This window comes from Brachycentrus maculatus, unplaced genomic scaffold, assembly GCF_059751285.1.
Source record: "Brachycentrus maculatus isolate JH-2025_06_01 unplaced genomic scaffold, ASM5975128v1 h1tg001454l, whole genome shotgun sequence".
In the NCBI taxonomy this organism is placed as follows: domain Eukaryota; kingdom Metazoa; phylum Arthropoda; class Insecta; order Trichoptera; family Brachycentridae; genus Brachycentrus; species Brachycentrus maculatus.
The window spans coordinates 840-22220 of record NW_028282097.1 but is presented as its reverse complement, the minus strand read 5'-3'; the positions used below and the strand labels follow the sequence as shown (position 1 = coordinate 22220).

Here is a 21381-nt window from a genome sequence, read left to right as displayed (position 1 = left end):
TTTCAGTTGCATAACTTTTAATAAGATCAGATCCCCCCATTGACAAAGATTCGTTAAATAGGTTCTTATTAGTTTTATATCTAATCTCACCCTGATTTTTCCTCTGTTCGATTAACTTCACTTATTTTTAAAACCATTCAACTATTTTATTCAGTCTTTCTAATTGAATTTCCGTGTTTTGCAGATCTGAGAGCATTGTAACCATACTGTAAAGTTCCTCATAAACCCTTACTTCGTATGAATCGCAAATACTGTTATTCATGACAGATTTGTTAAACTCTCTGAGATGCTGTATTAGAAATTGGAATCTTTATTATCGCTTTAGAAATGGATTGGAGGTTAATGCTAAATCCATTGGAATAGACTTGATTTCTGTGTTGATAATCAGCTATTTGTTAAATTACAATTGCCAATGTTTTATTTGTTCAGGAGATTGTTTCCGGTGCAGCATTAAAATTATATTGCAGATTTGATTGTGAACCAAAATAATATTAATTTACATTTGATTTCATTTGAGGATAATGAGTGTTTGCTATTTTGTAAGAACTATAGATAAATAAATTTAAATAAATAAAATAGGAAGGCGAGCTCTATACCATTTGATTCTTACCATATTATTTTCAGATTTGACAGAAATGTTAATTTAAACTCAATACATAATTTAAATCAAAGTATAACTTATCGCAATGGCAGATTCGAAAATAACAGAGCGTTAATCTGGAGTGCATCATGAAGTTTACATCCGCAAAGCTGACCTTGATGACATTTAATCTATAAATGAACTGATCGATTAGGAAGCCCGTCAGAATCTGGACCTTCTCTACGATTATCCTAATATCATCTCTTTGTTTTAAAGGTAGCCACGACATAATTTAGATCATATTTATCCTTCACAGTCTTGAACACTGAGCAGGAAATTATAGGGACTGCCTGCTTTAATGATTTTCCACAGGGCCTTCGGGGCAAATATGACAATGTTCATGAAAACCTATGGGAGGAATGGCTGCATGAGGCATACAATGTTGAGGGGCTCACGCTCAACAGCTATAACTCAGTATGGATGACTTTTTTATACATTAGCCCGGCCTATATCGAAAAAATTACAGCAATAACTGAAAAGATACTGCAAAGCCTATATACTCTGCAGCCTCAAATTGAGGGCACTTTATTCCTCAAGAGAGGAGAAGTTTAATCATTAGAATAAATTGAAGATGTCTCCTCACTCCTCCAAAATCATTTCTTGGAGTTCAAGCAGAAGGATGCCGCAGTGCTGAAACAAATTATCGGAATATCCCATAAATCTCGTTTGTTTTACTCCCCAAAATCCCACGTCAATGAGGAAATGGCGATAAGAATGGCAAGATAAGAAGATCATGATGATCTTGCAGAAATATTTAACCAGCAATCTGAAGTTCTGACTTCCCAGTTTGGGTAATACTTCATAGCCGACCTCATTGCCACTCAAAATCTTACTCGGCGAATGAACAAAGGCGGGAAATCCGAAGGGAAAGCACTTGTCGGACAGGTCGGAGATCGGGCAATCGGCCTGATGAGCATATCGACTGAAATCGATTACTTACTCTTGAATAAATACTTCGAGCTTGGCATCTATGACAACTTGATCAAAAGCGATCTGCACAATACAATAAATCTGCGATACGAGCAAATTTAACACGAGTAAAAGATCAAAAGCCTCGAAGATAGCAAGAAGCTCCAAAAATTAATCCATGAGGAAAGAATCAAATCATTCAAGATTGGGCAGAGGATACAATTGCAGAACTATTGTCTGGAGAAAGAAGCCTTTATTAAAAATTAATTCAACACTATCCTCAGGGAGGAACCTAAAAGTCAAAATCTCACCGATGAGTTGTTTTCAACCATGCTGGAAACCTGCCTGAAAGATTTTAAAATTTATATTCCTTCGTAAATATTTTAGCAATACCCTGAGTATTCGAAGGATTTAGAAACGATGATCATGAGTTCGACTGAGTTTTTTATTGAGACATTGGAAATATTTGGGCTTCCAAAGGATTACGTCAAGCGTGAAGGCCATTGGAAAGATTGGGAAAAAAACATCATGGAAAAACGCATGGATGACCAACTGCGTCGCCCGAAGAACAAAAGAGTCCCTCCCAAAAAGAAAGGAGGCAAAAAATAATAAGATAACGATTTAAAGCCCCCTGAGCATTTCGATTTGAGTCCCTTAAATGATGCCTTCCTGAAATTCATTTCCATAAATACAGAAATAAGAACATTATTTCGGCAGTAACTGAATGAAGATATGAAGAAGGTTTTGATGCTGTTTTGTAACGAAGAGGGGCAAATGATTAGCGAAAGAGATATCGACTTGAATACTTTGGGTAAAGTTATGAACTAAAATGGAATAATTGTTCCAGCACAAATCACTCTAAATATGGCAAGTCTGTTCGAAGCATTCGGAGGAATATGCTATGATGAAAGAGTGATCCAAGTTGAAGAAAAACTGGAAGAGAAGAAAACGATCATAAAGAAATAAACTGCTCCAAAAATAATATAAGTCACACAGAAGCTTGTTTCCTTTACAGACTTCTCGAAAGCTCTTAAAAACATCGAAATGTTTGATGTTGAGTTAGCAAAGCTTGGCCTATTAAAAAACAGTCCTGCTCTAGATTCGGAAGTTAAAAAAATAATATAAGCTGAAGAAATTGAAGTTGCAAAAGAAAAGAAAAAAAATAAACGAGTCTTTGATTTCGGTTAGTACGAAAGCATTGTAAAAGATTTAAAATTAGGGGAATTACCGAATATTCCATATGAGTAAAATAATGCGATTGTCATTAATCTGTTTTGCATTGATGAAATCTTTGAGGCCAGAAGTATCTAATTTGTGGAATATGCGTTTACTTTGTTTCCCGAGAGAGACTACATCGTGATAACACAGCCATTCACTGTCCCTTAGAACACCCTGGTTAAAAATTTCATCCAAGTGGACCATCAAAAGAATTCAACATTCTAGCACTGTCTCTATATCTTCCATAAGGATTACCTCTACTGCCGAGACATAAAGATCCGTCGATCTCAACTCGATGATTTAGACAAAGCTGGATACCTAATACAAGAGATGCTGAACCCGAAATAAATTCAAGCAGTGATCAAGGACTCAATTGTATAGAATTCCTCAACCTATAACACATTTACTGTAACTTGTGGGGTCGATCTGATCGGCATGTACACAATATCCAAGAATGTGAACTTAGATTACTATGTGTCGCACTTCTTTGTGCAAGATCATATCATTATCAATGAACATCCGAGACAAAGCCATGGGAAAGTTATCTACTCGCTAATCAATCCTTTGTTCATTAAGTCAGTGAGATTCATACTGAAATAAATTTTGAGACTGACAAATAAGACTTGTCTCTACTTCGAAGTGCATAACCGAACCTTATTGCCGGATATATTCAATTAGTTTACGCCGCTGAGGATGAGGACCTTCCCTCACTTGCTTAAAAGGAAGTGGAATTTCGAATTCGAACCCGAAGATCTGGAACGGAGGAAAAAGAATAAGGGAGGAATTGATATGGATAGAGATGCTTGTGATCAAGAAGGAGCTCCATTTTCTCTTTCTATGATTTCTAAGAAAAGCCTGAATTTTATCAAGGAAAGCAACAACACAAGAATAGTCGTCGTAGGAGCATCGGACACAGGCATATCTTTCATCTAATCATTGCTGACCATAAAAAACATAACATTTACCAATGTCATGCTCCTCAGCCCTGGAGGCCTCATCACTATGCACGTGAATGACCAGAAAAACTACCTAAAGGCCGCTTCAGTCAACTACACTCTCGAATAAATAAAAAACCTCATGATTGATGCCAGGACAACAGTGATCGATTCGAAGATGGTAAAATTAGACAAAAAGAACAAGAGGATTTTAATTGACAGAAATGCATATATCCCCTACGATCTATTGATCCTATCCGTTGGGCTCATTGATTCTTTGCTGCAGAATTAAGGGTTGGTTTCATATGGTCTAGCTGAGTTTCCTTTCTATAAAGACAAAGATTACATAAAAGGAGTCTATTCCATTGATGACCCCTATCTGTACCAGCACTTTGCTTTGGATGCCAAGAATATTGGGCTCTTAAAGCGGAAGAAAAAGCCTCAGAGTATCACAATCTACGGGCGCACACCCCACACAATCGCGTTCATCTCTGGGTTAGTCTCTCGCGGGGTTGATCCAAAACGAATTTATTATGTTGTGCCTGCTTCCACTCATCACCGCCTAAGCATATTCGAATCAAATCAATAACGAATCTAATATGACAATCAGCTCATCAACGACCCCGATATCTTTGAAGATGTGAATGTCTAGAAAATGGTGATCGACCATCTTCGTATGATTGGAGTGAATGTAGAGCTCGGATTTTAGTTTTATGGCATCGATGGTGGAAATGCTTGCGAGGGTATCAAATTCAGGAAGAAGGCATAGAATTATGACGAACTCCAAGAAATGATAAATAAAAAGAAATAATAAATAGCTGAAAAGCTACGTTAAATGGGGAACAAACTCCCTGAGTAATTCGAGTAGGACTCATAGGACCTTGAAGATAAAATCCAGCCTGAAAAATAGATATAGTTAATGGAGCAGCAGCAATGGAAAGAGCTTTATACTCCTTCAAGCTTCTTCATTACCTCAGGCCTGATCGACATCGATCGATAAATATTCAACATTATCCATGAAAATGGCCTCGTATATAACGGCCGGCTCATTGTTAAATCCAATTTCCAAACCACCGAAAACTAAATATTCGCATGCGGGAAGATATGTGAGTTCAGTCAGCGTTATAAAAATTTTGCGATTGGAAAGAGTCTGCGCCTTGACAGATACAATGGGAGAGAACTTGGGAGAGTTCTGAGCCAGCACGTTTTGTCGATTTTGAACTTAAGCTATCTTACCACCGAAAAATACACTGAGGACGAGCTGCCGAAATTCTATATCCCTGTCGGAATTGGAAGTTCCCTCTTCAACGATCTTGTGTACTACAATATCAAGAGAGCAGAAAATTCACTCCCGAAAATTGTGATTGAGAAGGGAATCAGGAACACAGAACTGATTTCAAAGAACATGAATGATTTCAAAGGCCACTATATCAGATTCTCCATTGACCCAAATGGCATCATTGACTCAGTCTCATACTTCGGAAGTGAGCAGGTTGTCATGCCGTCTATTATGTCATTTGTTGGGATGTCGGTGACTTACTTGAATAAGGTAATGAAGAGAAATGATCTCGGCATGATTCCAGATATTGTGGAATTCTTATCCTAAAATTGGGCCATATGCCTGTACCATGAGTTGTTCAGTTAGTTTAGGCACTACATCAAGAAATCGCTATCGAATAACCCCATTGCCGAAAGGATCAACAATCGCGCTTCAGAGAAGGCTTCCGAAGGCGAATACTTCAATCATTCATTCATGTAGGAAATAAAGGCGTTAATCCCAACAGAAATTGCTAACGAAATTAGAGCCGGTACAATAAGCTTCCTGTAGCAAAACAAAAGCCATTTACCAATGTACTACATCCCCAAACAGGCAGCTTGATCACATAAAATAATCTTATAAAGTATAAAAGTATATGCATTTAGATAGGCATAACTAAGTTCTGAATAGAAGAAGAATATATTTGAGTATTCTTCGATATAAATTATAGAGAGGCCGATTCGCACATGTACAATTACCAGCAACACGCGAAGCAAGAGAGACTTCATTAAAAATGCTAGTAGCTTCAGAAATCATATCTCAAGGATGCTGAGGCCCGCTCATGTATCAATATTGCTCAACTAATTTAGTGATGAACCAAACAATGAGTAGTCATCATAAAAAAAGAATCAATACGTTTGTCCTTTCAGTCATAAATAAACCAATCGAAATCGACGAGTATAAGGATCAGATGTATGAGCCGAGAGCTCAAAGTTAAGCCAAGTTTCGATTATCCAAATCCATGAAGTTAAAGGCTCACACAGCAGCAGAGAGATTACAAGATCTAGCAAGAATAACCAGCTACATTGACAGCACACCTGCCAATAACCTATCAGATCACAAATTCAGAGATTCCATTCAGAACTACAACAAACCTTTTAAGACTTCATTTTCTGCAACATCAGTCAGAATTTTCGATTATTTAAAAAGGAATCGGACAAACTAAGTGGATGTTGTGATTAATTAAAAAATCAAGAAGCTTGTCGCGACAACATCCTAAAATGTATTGTAATTATCGTTTAATATTCAGCAAGAGCAATAATAGTCATGAAGGCCACTAGAATTCTAGCAGAGATTATTTGTTCATTAATCGGAAAAAACAAACTCTGTTAAAAGCACTAATGCCGACCCTGCATCATAAAACTTATTTTAATTCGTTGAAGAATTTAATGGTGGATTCTGATTCTTGTAAGTTTGAAAAGAACCGTTTTGAAAAAGACAAAAAGGCAATCTAGCCAGCCAAATAATCGCTTCGATAGCATAAGGAAAACTACAGCCCATAAATGGCTCTAGGGAAAAGAAATTCATAAAATCGCAAAGAGACAATTTAAAGCAGACTAGAAACAAAATAGAAAGTTGGGAGGAACTCGAATTCAAGTATCAACCCACTCAACAAGAAGACCAAAGCTGAAAAAAGTCCAATCAAAATGAAAGATACCGCCATCGAAGCCCTGATTCGATGCAAATTTATAAAAAAAGCCATAAAATACGAACCAAATTCCAATCTAAGCGACAAGTATAGCTTATGTGATGAGCTCAAGAAAGCAAACTGATTTACTAATTATTTTCGTTAATACTTTACAATAACCTACCTAATCATTGTTCTATGCCTAACACTTCCATACAAATCATTGCTCTTATTTGTTTTACTGATTGATAAAATTGCTTTCGAGAATGGCAATCGTATCCTCTGGGCATGTGACAGAGTAAGCTCGTTTTTTTTCTTTCAAAAGCTAATATATTTGATAGTCGTTTCCTCCTGGTTAAGTCTTATCCCCGAAGAAAAATACCTACTAGTAGTGGGTAAGAAACTTCAAGCAATAAGTTTTATCCCATCCTGTTGGAAAAACATCAAAGCTAATTTGTCCTCCTATCAAGTACGTTAATCCAAAGTCCTTAAAATTTTACTCGAGCTCCTGAATGAACTTCTTGCGGACTTCGTGCTACTTGTCATAAAGGAAGAATTACTCTCTTTATTTCTGTGAGCAATTTCTGCCAATGGGTGAAATATTCAGTATCCCGCTTCGGAGTTCAATGAAGGTGCCTCTTTTGCATGGGATCTTCAGTTCAGAAATATACTTTAAACAAAAGTTTAAGAATTTCTGTAATTTTTCTTCACCTAAGAATTCATGTATTTTCTAAAATTGCCCAATTTGTACTTATTGCCCAATTATCTAATTCCCTTTGCGTGCAAGCAATCCATTTTCACTAAAAACATAGGTTGCATGAGAAATTCCTTATAATGTGAGTTGGTCATACATTTTGGGATAGTCACTGCCTCCCACGTAGCCTATATCTGCAACTAGTTTAAGCCGAGATAAGCAGTTTAACATTGCTTAGCCAATTTTCTATCCGATAGTGCAATGAGTACATTTACTGGCTTTGTCAGAGTGCCATCAACATCGAATAAACAGATTCTTTTCAGAATTGGCTTCATTCTCAATTATTAATTTAGATCTGGATATTTATATTAGTAAACTGTTCATTCTTATCATGCATACAATATACAGCATACATTATGCAATATGCATTATACATTGTATAGTATACAGTATACATTGTAGAATAGCAAATACAGATGATTATATTGAATTCTGTAGATATAGAAATGGACAGAGATATATATAGAAATAGAAATAGAAACTATGCATAGTAAATCTGCAAAGAGCTTTAAGAGACTTCAATCTTCTGATCATCTTCTCTCAGCATCTCTTTCCTCCGACATCAGCCAAAAGGATAAAATCATATCAATGCTGTAACTAGAGCTCCAGTCGCATGGTGCACTCTATGAAAAATACTCCCGACTCTCAGATAAAAGATCACAACTAATAGACCTCTGTGATAATCTTCATGCCGACATTGTACACATTATAAGTTATTCAGGGTCGTCGTAAAGAACTCTATGAGAGAAACTAAAACAGTAACAACAAACAGATCCACTAGATTAATAACACGATTTCGATTCTTGCGAAGTAAATCCAAAACAAACATCATTACATAAAAGATCTTACTGCTTAAACAAACCAGCTGTTGATAGAATCAGAGCGGAAAGCTGCGAGCTATGAAGGCTATTGTGACGAAGTCTAAGACATTAAATCGGCAAAGAATATGAAGAAAGTGGAGAGAGAGAACATAAATAATGGGATTGAATTTCTGAAGCAAGAAATCGGCAAACTTTCGAACCATCGGCAGAAGATATTCGATTCAATGAGCAAAATCAAAGACCAGGCCTATGAGACCGAGGCCTACCTGAAGAATCTGGAGCATGAGGAGAGGAGAATGACTTAAAGGCTAGAGATGACCTAATTCAATAACGAGAATGCCTAGAAACTTATCGCAGAGATGGCTCAACTTATTGAAGTCACCAACTCCAGAAACCGGGATCATCACACCGAAATAATGGCCTTGCAGTGCTCACTCAAGACCAAGGAAATTGAAAAAGGTCGCAAGCAGACTTAATACTCCAATAAGCTCACACATCTCAAAACCTAGTAACAAAAACAAAGGAGCCTATGTGAACAATTGAACCACAAAAGCCTATAAATCAGCAAGATAGCATTCATCACAAAATAAGCAAGGGAAGACTGCCAGCACTTCGACGATAAAAATTCATAAATCAAGTATATTAATGAACAGCTAAAAAGCGATTATGAAGTCTGCCAGAGACATCTCGAAAATGTCAAGCGAACAAACAACTCAATGGAAGAGTAGTTAGTCCATTATGCAAAGACAAATACTGCAGTAGCTAAGAAACTAAGCAATTGCACAAGTGGAAAGAACTTGTAGAAGACAGCAAATCGCAACTCAAAGGCTTTGAGGAATTTGTAGAATGTTGGAAGCTATACGAGTAGAAATGTCAATTTCAAGAACGTTCACGGAGATATTGAAAAAGAGTTTCAGGAGACAGGAATTTAAAAATCAATGTCGGCTCTCAATTATTGATTCATCTTAGTATTGTTATTTGAAAATGATTATTATTATTTCTGTATCATCATGTACATGCTAACCATGTATCAAAAGCTCTACTTATTAGAACTCTCACACAACAAAATATAAATCCAAAGCAACACCCATAATCCTTATCATAATAAATAAATAAACAATACGAATAATAAATAAAGAAATGATAAACAAATAGCAATATCCATAACAATAGAAGCATTGGGGTTGGGGTTGGGGTTGGGGTTGGGGTTGGGGTTGGGGTTGGGGTTGGGGTTGGGATAACTATAATATGAGATACTTACTCATGCCATCCCCATCGTTATCGAATTACTCGATCATAGCAATCAGCTATTCTTCCTTTATGGGCTCTCCGATTTACTTTGCAATCTTCTTCAAGTCCAGCAATGAGATTTTGCCTTTGTTATCCTCATCGAACAGCTTGAATGCTTTTATTGTCTACTCTATTGGGTCTCGTTCGGAATATTTCCTTCTCATTAGATCAGCATAATCATCATAGATGATCCTTCCTGTATCCTCAATGTCATATTATTTGGCGAGTTGGTTAACTTCAGATTTTTTCATATCGAATCCAAGAGCCCTGAGGATTATCTTCAGCTCATGATAGCTGATGTGGCCCGTTTGATGAGGGTCGAACAATCCAAAAGCTTATTTTATTTAGAGTTATTGTTCTTCGGTCAGCTGGCGGGTTCTGCGCTTAGTTGAAAACACATTTGGAGTGTCATAAGAGCTTATCTGTTGGTTGTTGCGCCGAGCAGTTGTTTGAGACAGCATTTTTATTTAAATTATTATATTTATAACTGTATATGCACTCAATGTTCAGAGGAAAGACAACTTTCAAACAAAATTAATTAGATACGATAGATATGATAGATACGATCCGAAGATAATTAAATCGAAGCATGGAATATAAATATTGCATAGATATCCTTATCACTAACGTACTGCTCAGATCAGTAGCTCTGTGTCGACGATGCGGTAGATTGTATCCTTCCCATTCGACATTGGGCTGAGCGCAATCTTTACTGGTCGAGAAACGATGTCGCTTTCTTCGAGTAGTCGATTGTTGATGTGGTCGAACCTCTACTGGTAGGAGAGGATGTTACGGCCGTAGATCTTGTCTGGGTGCAGGCCCGGCAGGAACTCGAGTCCCTTCTTGTCATAAGTGTACACATAGACGTTGAAGAGTTCTCCCTCGAGGCTATCGTCAGTGATGGCGTAATGCACACTGTACACGTACTCGCCCTCCCCACTGTCGTAACGCTTCTCCACGTGATTTTGTGAGTCGTACCTGCGCAAGGCGTCCGAGAAGCCTGTGAAGCACTCAATAAACTCGCAAATAACGACAACCTCTTCGCTGTGATCATCTAAGTATTATTCACAATGTACCTTTCGTGACAATCTATTTGAGGGAAACCTCTCTGCGTCGGTCTCCTTTTTTCTCGTTCAAGATGTTTGTGCCTATATGCTATCGTTAAACTTTGTTTTCATTGCTCTTCGCGGCAACCAACTTCTCCCATTCCTTAGAGTCGTGGGACTTCATCCAAGCAGGAATTTCGAGGAAGCAAGTATAGTCGTTGCCAGTCAGTACGCACTTCTTCCCTAGCCAAGCGAGATCTGCGATGGAGCGCAGTTTATAGACTCCTGGTGCTACATCATAGCTATAGTTGATTTCGAAGTCGTTGAAAGTATTGGTCATCTGCACTTTGAATCCTTCACTGAGTTTCTCAGTAGACTTCACTTTCAGAATGAGGTCGAAGTCAGAGGACTTTTTCGAGCTCTTACCGAACAATGGTGCATTGTTCTTTTTGAAGTAGGATTCGCTAAACTTGCGCAGTTCCTTTAGGATGCCTAAAATGGAGCCATCGAAGTCATCTATCGGACCCTGAGGGGCAATCGCTGAGTAATTGTCAGCTGAGGGCTCGCCTGAGAAGAACCGAAACTCGGCTCCTGGCACTTTGAAGAGTTTCTTAGCCTGAAGAGAGTCGTTCCACATTTCGAAGCCATACTTATGTAAAAATAGGATATCTCCGAGTTTGATGTTCTTCGGGAAATCCTCCACTTTCTTGGAGTAAAGAAACACCGAACAGGGGTCGCTTGGGTTCGAAGGATCTATGATCTTGAGCTTGACACAAAGGTCCTTCTTTGTGTCTTTGCGATGGGGGTTGGTGCAGTCGATGACGATGCTCATCGTGGTGAACTCTCCTTTCTCCACAGACACTTTCTTCTTTATATCGCCGAGTTTCGTGAAGGTATACTCTTCGTTCATAATCTGTTTAAATATAACAATAATTTGAGCGCGTTTTCATATTCATATTTAATTGAATTTACACCTATAAATTTCAATGAGGATCCATAATTATTCATCATGTAGCATTCATAATCAATGCATTTATTCTGACCATGGCATATTGTTTATCTAATATATCTTTGATTATCAAATCGAATTCTTGGCATCACAGAATCAAATTTGTTGCGGATCATAAGTTTTTATGGAAGATTGGAAACTTATTAATTTGAATAGTTCGTAATGCAAAATTAATTAGTCTGATGAAGGTTTCATAACAAAATATTTTCAATATTGCTTTAAAATCCTCAATTTAATTAAAACGCTGATTATGGCCTACAATGTCCTAGGAGTTGCTTCATAAACTTTAGCAATAAAAACATAAAATTTAAAATAAGTAACAATATAATTGATCATTGCTATCAAGCGAGGCAACCTTCTCTTCTCCGAAAGTATACTATTGCTGTTATGATTGATAGGGCCGATATAATAAATATAAATGAAGGAGTTTAGCTTTATCGACATGCAGAACAGGCAAACCACGAAATATCAAAAGAAATCGATGAAAGAAGAAACTCCGACTAACTTTCTGAGGCTCTATGATGATATTCCGATTGATCCGCGTATCGAGCGATATTTTGAGGGGGCTCTATCATAGTTTGACGCCAAATCCAAAAATAATAGGTACTATTCCTATGAGTTCTAAGCCCAAAAAGATATCCCTGAGAAGAATAAGTACCGGCTCACAGAAATTAATAAGATGCTCAATTTCTAACGAAGGGCTCAATCGCCATTGCATCCCACAAATAAGGCAGGCATAGAGGGCTAGAACCCCGAAAACACTGCCAGAAGGGAAAATATACGGGTAAAATTCCGATAAGACATCAGAATTGTAATGGCGAAGCTGAAGAGACTGAAAATGAACCCGCATCAAGTCGTAAAACTGGACATTTTCTCCAAGGAGCCATATAAATTCGGGAAGGAAATATTCGCAGCAGTCAAATAAGGCAACTAAGAAAAAGTGTGGCATATAATATTTTTAAATAAGCTCGCGATTTTCAGCGTAGACACTTCCCAAAAGACAGCTCTAATCTGGGCATCGATTCGAGGCTACCATAAAATTGTATCCATCCTCATCGAAGCAGGAGCCCAGATCAATCAAATTGATCTAAATGGATACAACTCTTTGTACTATGCCATCAAATACGAACACAGTTAATGCATCAAAGTTCTCACCCTGAATAGTTGTGTGGTCGAGCAGGTCCGCGTCCAGGAAGCCAAGAATAATCATGAGCGCACGAGGAGTATGTTTAAGCTAGGAATCAGTCTGATGAAGTCAATGAATAATATTCCGCTTTACTTGAGAGAGTAGGGCTTGCAACAGTAACAGCAACAGTAACAGCAACAGTAACAGCAACAGTAATAGCAATATTTGTATGAGAAAAAGTGAGTTATATATGACATTCATAAGATGATATGACGTAAACAATACAATGCGTTGAATATTTTAATAGCTGAGCCTATATTTGGGTGGAGTAATTCATTATTTCTACCATAAAGCATAGTACTAGTTTTATCCATACCCTTCAATTACTCTCTCAATATTGACAAACTCCCCCAAATTATTCTCCAATGTTTACCTTAATCGCGATTACTCTGCTTTTGCACTATAGCTATACACATCGAGTTATTTTTTGTTCTTCTTTAGGCCTACTTTGGTATCTTCTGTTGCATTATTGTTCTAGAGGAAACATTTACAGTACAGATCATACCATTGGGCAAATACTTAAACTCTGTCTTTTTATAGGGTTTGTTTCTCTGCATTAGTCAAAACTTTATCATACAGTTTTTTAAGCTTCAATTAGTTTTAAGTATTCAAATACCTGCGCCGCATTTGTTATACTTTTGGGAGAAAAACTGTGTTGTTTTGGATATAGGATTGACTAAAAGATGTCCGCATGAAGATGGAGGCATTATGGCGATAAACATTCTATTTGACGGGTACTCTCAATAAGCGACTCAGCTTCCAGTACGCATCAAGAGGATGCAAATCCAAATAAGTTTTAGCCACATAAAATTAATGAGACCCCAAAAAATCCTTAACATTCAAGTCCTCTTTCCCAACCAATAGCCTACTATTCGGACGAACAACAACCGTCTCATAGTTTCTAGCAGTGATATATGTTATCTTTCTGATTCGATTGGCCAGCATTTCAGTCGCAATATCGATCTTTTCTTTATGGATCAAATAGAACTGATACTAATTGGCTCGATTGATATACTTATTCGAATGTTTGCGTATATGCTAATAATGTGTCGAATTGCCCCGATATATGAATTTGATAGCCTTGTAATTATCATCTGATTGGATCGATGGCAGTTATTGATTGATGAAGCTGGGTTTCAGGAGGTAGGTTCGAGTTGAATCTGAGTAAAAGGATGTAGAGCTGAATTTATGGTCTTTGTGGAATAGCAGGGTTGTGATTGTTTTAGTGTTTGGTCTCATTGCTATCATTGTTATGCTATTATAAATAAGTAAGGTTATTATGGATGTGAAAGAGAGAGAAACATAGATAGATATTAATTTTGTAAAGTGACCAATTTGTGTTCATTTATTCCATGTGTTCCATGTATCAATTGTACACTCGGTGGGTGATCCCTTTCGAAATATTGTCCAAGAGGCCTTTCATGCCCTTTTATTTTATGGACCATTGGTGGATCAGGTTGTATTTCCCAGGGCCTAATGCATTCGATTCTGTCTGAACCCGTTGTTTCTTCTCTGAAATACTTTTATCGAAAGCATGCAGCTCCCTTATTTTGTGTTTATGCTCAAAAAGCTCATAATCAGTAGGTCGGGGATTATAGCTGCCTGGCTATGGGATATGAGGCAGTTGTTTCAAGGACTGCTGTCTATGTTTGTTCTTCCAGAACTACGGGCTTTTGGACATTTTTGATCTCTTGTTTTCACTTAAGCTCCTTTCCTATGTATACTATGCTAGGCTTTACGTATTTGTTGAGGTCGTATGCACCGACCCCTGGAGTTAATGTGCCGATGTATTCCGCGTTGTCCAAATAGTCGATCTTTTAGGTCCGGAACCTTTTTTGCAAGCTTGGATGACGAATAGCGCGCTCGCCCATTGACTTGAGGACATTATACTCTCCAGGCGCTGGGTTTCGATCTTTGTTCGCCTTGGAAATAGCCTCGTCTAGGTAGGTCTGCTTTTTCTGGGTCGCCAATCTTCTATTGTAGAGGGGCTTCGATGCGAACTGAGTTGGGAGAGTGTAGTTGCAAGGCCCTGGGATATGCTTTGTCACACTGTACTCGTCCTCGAGGTAGCTGCCTCTTTTGAGTTCCTTCACTTTAAACCTCTTGATCCCTGACATGATCTCTTTACTCTTCAGGCTTGCCACAGGATCTTCATATTTCCTCGCGGCCTCATACTAAAAACTCTTCCCTCGGTATTTCCCCCCAATTTCTGTCTTCCTATGGAGTATGTTATAAATCTATCGAACTTCCATGAAACCCTTTGATGCCTATTGATTATAATTATATTTATGTGGATACTAACAGAAAGCATCATTGTCTGAGTCATAGAAATATATTTATTGCCCACTTATGCCAACTGGTTTATGTTTGGTCCTTTTGGCTCCGAAAAGAGGCATTTATTGATTGTGTGAGGCATGTTGAAACTATTCGTGTAGACTATAGACTCTACAGTATTTTATACAGTATACAATTGCGACTCATAATAAAGATAGCGTCATCGGTAATATACTTTCACATTAAGCATCCAACAAACACACAGAAATGCAATAACCCTGCGCATCGGAATCGTTCATCGGTTTCCGCAACAAAGTATGCAAGAAAACGTATGAGTCGTTACCAAAAATATATGGCAACAGTTAACATGCTCGCAAACGGAGGAAGAATACCTACAATATCCATCATTTGCGCAATCTATCAAATAACACGAATAGCGCGAATAATATCGATATTAGTACAACGAACGGGATGCTAAAACCCAGAATTATAGGCCCCCAGGATTCTACGATGCAATTAAAGTAAGATCGAATCAGGAAGATGCGTAGTGAATTACTACTCGATCAATACGGCCTCTCAACCACAAATAAACGAATCAGTCTATCATTGCTTCATGGCAGACCCTCGCATTTAGCAGATATCTCTGAGTTGGCCCAGCCGATTCCGAAGCGATAGCATAACAATGAGCAACTGAAATCAATCGAAAGTATCGATGAGAATGATTTTGTTGTTTTGGAAGATACGTAGAAGGCGCATAAGGTGGTTACTATGATTAAAGCAACTCATTACAACAATATTAACGAGAACAATGGCAATGCAAGGATCAATGAGTTATAAAAATTGTTGTTAATGAGCAACTCGGAAGAGATCATATCTGACCGTAACAGTATTATTATTAATAAGCATAAATACTTAAATGATAAAAGCCATTCTCGAAATGGACGAGATAGAGATAGAGATAGAGATGGAGATGGACGAGATGACCATCGATACATCACTCAAAACACCGAACATGTGTCCTAAAAATTAATGAGAATCAACAGTAAAGCTAATAATATCAACAGTAAAACTAATATCATCAACAGTAAAATTAATAGTAATAATAGTAATAATAGTAATAATAGCAATAATAGTAATAAAAGGCTTTCATTACTAAGCATAAATGAAAGAACCTAAAATCCTTTCAATAATCTGAACATACACAAAAGCAGAACTTCCATCAACTCACACAGTATACAACGCAACAAAAACAACAACAACACTCGCAATACAAATAGAGCCAAAAGACAGAATTTATCTTCCAATATGAATACAAATAATAGTAACAATAATAGAATAAGTGAGGCTAGAATCAGCAAGGACATCAGCGATCATATTATCAGAATTGATCCATTTCATAAACCAGATGTTAAGGAATAGCATATCACCCCAGCTTATGGGAACAATAAGCAATATTTCACGAAAGGGCAAGGAAAGGATGTCCATTAACAATAAGAATATCTAATCGAAACAGATTGGGGTAATAATGCCAACGAAAAGAGTGAGCATGATAGAAATAACCCCCTTGGGAACATGGACAGCTAAATGAGCAGTAATGTGATTAATTCACAACGCGATAAACGCAGAAAAAGTAACAGTCAACACAATAGAATCAAAACGTAACAGCAAAGTGGCAAACACTCGAGTAACAACACTCATAGCCAAATCAATCATAGAAATATGCGTGGGCCTACTCAAATATAAGCTGAAACTAAGCTGTCTCCTAATAAAATTAGTAAGAATAAAAGTATTCGTTTGAGCAACAGCCAAATAGGCCCGAGCAGCACAAAGCATGCCAATAATATTTTTTCTCAGTCATCAATATCCTTAGCCCGTCTACCCCACAGAAAATAACCCGCTTAAAAATAGTAAGAATAGTAGAAATAGTAGAAATAGTAGCCTTCTAAGTAGTTCTCTCGAATGTCAAACAGTTCCCAAAGAGCTTTCTCTCTTTCTTCAAAGTATTTGATCAGTCAACATTGGCCAACTTGCTTCAGCTCTTCAATTTCAAATGCTAAACAAAGCAATAAGAAATCCTAGAGTGTTCAAAAAGTCTCCAAATAGATAAAGTAGTTTTACATTCCGGTTGAAGAAGAGTATGAATAATTCCTGACTAATTATATCTCCTTAAATGTCGAATTTGCATCGAAATTCCCTGCAGAAAGAGATAAGTTCCCTGTAGAAAAAGATAATGCACAGGATAATCAGAATGATCCTCTTATTCCAGATAACAATATATATGTCCTCAGAAAATACTTATCTTCTGTTCCACACACTCATGCAAACTAATTTAAAATTGTCAGTTTGTAAGAAGGTGTCTACTTTGGTCTCATCAGAGAACAATAGAACTAGTTTGATGGCTTCGGGGTTATGGTCACCCCTAAGTATATTTTCGAAGGTGATTATCGAAACTCTGAGAAAGTTTAAGGCATTGAACGCAATCTCTACGGATTTTACAATGGTAAATATCAACACAACAAAAGGCATGGTGAGGGCACATTTACTTGGAATAATGGGGAACGATACTGTGGTCATTGGGAGAACGGCCAAAAGAATGGATTCGGCAAATGGCAGTCCTGCTATGCCACAGACTAATCTTACTATGAGGGAATGTGGCAAAACAATAAGCAGCAAGGGACAGGCACATTTAAGCAGAAGCAAAGCATTTACCATGGGGATTTCGTTAATTTTTTAAAGCATGGCAAGGGTGAATAGAAATTTATGAATGGCGACAAATATGTTGGGAGCTATAAGAATGGCAAACCTCATGGCCTTGGTCTATATGTATGGGCTAAAGGAGGGAAGTATGAAGGCAGTTTTATTTGTGGGTTGCGAGAAGGTTATGGGAAGTAGACTAATTGCGAAAAAATAATGTATCAGGGCAATTTTAAAAATGACCTAAAAAACGGATTTGGTAAGGAATCGTATCCCAATGGGGACTGGTTCGAAGGAGAGTTTGGCAATGGCCTGAAGATGCAAGGGAAATACTATAATAATCAAAACGAGGGCAAAAGTAACGTAATCGTCATCAGCGAGTGAGTGACTACCAAAATATGATGCACCTGTGCACATAATTTAGACTACTTCCTTCTTGTTTTATAAGCTGAATTTACTTCATTTTCGTATGAGTCTTTGAATTTGAGTATAATCTTCTCATTATAAGAGATTTATCAACAATTTTTAATCCACTATGTAGAATATGAGTAACCCAATTGTTAACTCATATCAATTTATACTATAAAATAACTCATCATATCGATCATAATGCAACCCGAACAACATTCCACTCAACAAAAGACTATCAACAGAGACAAAAGGTCCAAATGGGAAAACGAGCAGAACTATATTCGCACTCTCATAATCGAAACTGACTCTGTAAAGTTAAATATCGACGAAGTAAAACAAGTGGCAGGAGTCGATGTCAGTTTTTCGAGTCGGTTTGAAAATGGAGCGTGTGCGGGCCTACTCATTTATGATGTCGATAAACGCAAAATTGTCTATGAGGACTATGAGTATGTGAAACTCAATGAAGAGTATATCCCAGGGTTTCTAGCATTTCGAGAACTGCCAGTCACATTAGAGTTGTTTCGAAGGCTCAAACAGAATTAGCCTGCTCTATGGCCAGATGTGATTATGGTTGATGGTAATGGTATTCTGCATAAGAGGAAATGTGGTTATGCATGCCATTTGGGGGTCATCCTGAAAACTCCAACAATTGGGTGTGCAAAGACATTCTTCGATATCGATGGCCTGCATCAGCAATAAGTTGAAGATATGCTTTCAGATAGATTGCAGTATGAAGGCGAGGAGATGAAGATAACAGGAAAATCGGGCAAAGAGTGGTGCACTGCCATATTAGCAGATGCGGACCAAAATAAACATCTTTATGTATCAATTGGGACCATGATCTCGCTGGATTCTGCGACTAAGCTATCCAAAAGGCTACTAAAGTATTAAACTCCTGAGCCTGTTCGGCTTGTTGATCAGAGATCAAGGAAGAAGATCAAAGAAATGAATAAAGGTCATTATGAAAGCGCGAAGTGCTATGAAATGATATATCTATTTAAGCCCTGAATTCATAATATCCACCATATTACAGTGCAGACACTCATTTACATTCATTATTCATTCATTCATATCACAATGAATATGGGACAATCATAATTTTGCCTTTAGAGAATTGCGGTATGTCATGATTTTTGTGAATGTTTCTTCTCCCTGCGACGGGTGGTCGCTTCCCTCCGAGAAATCACAGATCGATTCGAACTTGCTTGAAACATCTTAGACACTCATTGATTATGGGTTGAAAAATACTCCATTCGCACGCTCCCATCGCACTTTCATCACCAATCCACCCCCCAATTCGAACATGGACCCTGTTTACTGACACTTCTCGTGCACTAAATACCCAACTAAAGGAGCAACTAAGTCGGGATGCAGAATATCGAGTATCTCTTTGGGTGCAACCTTCTCCATCATCCGTGATGCTGCATAGGGGGCAATGCTATTAACCAGAATATTCCTCTTGATGCCTTCTCTGGAGAGGGCAAGCGTGAAGCCGTGCAATGCAAGCTTAGCCGCCCCGTAGTTAACCATCCCGATCATCCCATATAATCCTGTTGATGAACTCGTATTCACAATTCTGCCATAATTTTGTTATCTCATATAGTTCCATGCAGCCCTCGTGCATGAGAATGCTCCATTTAAATGGACACTCATTATCATATTCCAATCTTTTACTTGCATTTTCTGAAATGTAATGTCTCTCACAATTCCTGCATTGTTGATCAGGATGTCAATGCGACCAAATGCTTTAATGGCTGTCTCGATAATCTTATCTCCAAATTCGACTGAATCGTAGTTGGCGACTGCGATGCCTCCTTTCTTTATTATTTACTAAACGACCAAATCTGCACAGTTTCGGTTCGCTGGTCCCTACCCGAGGACTGAAGAGCCTAGATCGTTGACGACTACTTTGGCACCTCTTTCAGCCAGAAGTAAAGCGTACTGTTTCCCTAAGCCATTGCCTGCTCCTGTGACTACAGCTACTTTGTTGTCGAACCTAAGGGTCATCTAAGTATCTAAATCTATTTAATCTATTGAATCTACTGAATCTATTTCATCTATTTCATCTATTTCATCTATTTAATCTATTTAATTTAGCAATCGTGATGCTTACAATAATCACACAAATAGTCATTTGATACATAATTAATAAATCGAATAAACCCGATAATAAAAATTAATATTAATTCACAGACTACGACATTCCCTATTCATCTCATCGATCCATCCCTTAGATGCAGAATCACACTCCAATATACAAAAAACAGCCTCTATCCACCAACGCACTCACCGCAGCCTAAATGACTCAGCAATAGCAATAACAATAATAGCTGGTCTATTACACAAGTGAAACAATCTACAATCATTACTTCAAATAGCACTTAGTTTGCTCGAAATAGTCATCGCCATCATTCTTGAAATCATCGCTTGATGCCAATATCAATGAAACTGTGCAAAGTGATAGGAAGAACAAACTCGGGTCTTACTCTGCAGATATCGATCGGATGTTGTCACTAACCGAAAGAGTCTATACAAGTGCCTTGAAGAGAGATAGCTACTATACGGATCTGATCAAACAAAAGTAAGCATGCCATCAAAGGAACAGATCCTAACAGTTACCAACTTATAATCAGATCAAACAAGCAGAACATAACAGCCATGCGAGTACAAACAAATAGAAAACAAGCAGTCGCAATACGAGCTGCAATAGCAGAGAGAGACATGTAATAAAACTCAAACAAATAATGTAGCACGAGCAATAGAGATAATAGCTGAACAAGGGTATGATTCCACGCAGTATCTGCAATGGAACATTGGAGGACGAACATTAATTCCTCAATTTTGAAGTGGACGAACACCTCAACTATATCCAGATCATCACCAATCAATCAAGTAGCAATAACTGCCATGGTTCCAATACGAGAAAGGGGAATGGTTGCTATAATATGCTAAATCTGTGCAGATAGTAGTTCTCATAACTCACATAAGCCATAACAAACAAGCAGGGACAAATACAAAGCAATGGGGTCAATATCAAAATGAACATGGCAATGGCATAAGCGGAGGCATAATCAATCAACTTTATGGGCGCTCCATAGGAGCTGTTGTTCAATGATGACATCATGCAGAAATGCACAGATGAAGAACAAATATCAATAATCAATAGGGTTGAGTCAAGAGAGTTTTGGTTATCCACTGATGAGCATGACAGTCCTTCAAATGGCAACCGGAAAGGTAGCAATAACAGTC

At 37.8% G+C, this 21381-nt stretch overlaps 2 pseudogenes; both read right to left on the bottom strand.

Annotated features, from left to right (window-relative positions):
- Positions 1-6972: 6972 nt before the first annotated feature.
- On the bottom strand, positions 6973-7676 carry LOC148298983 (uncharacterized; annotated as a pseudogene).
- Positions 7677-19224: 11548 nt separating this feature from the next.
- LOC148298982 (peroxisomal multifunctional enzyme A pseudogene) lies at positions 19225-20139 on the bottom strand (annotated as a pseudogene).
- Positions 20140-21381: the final 1242 nt, after the last annotated feature.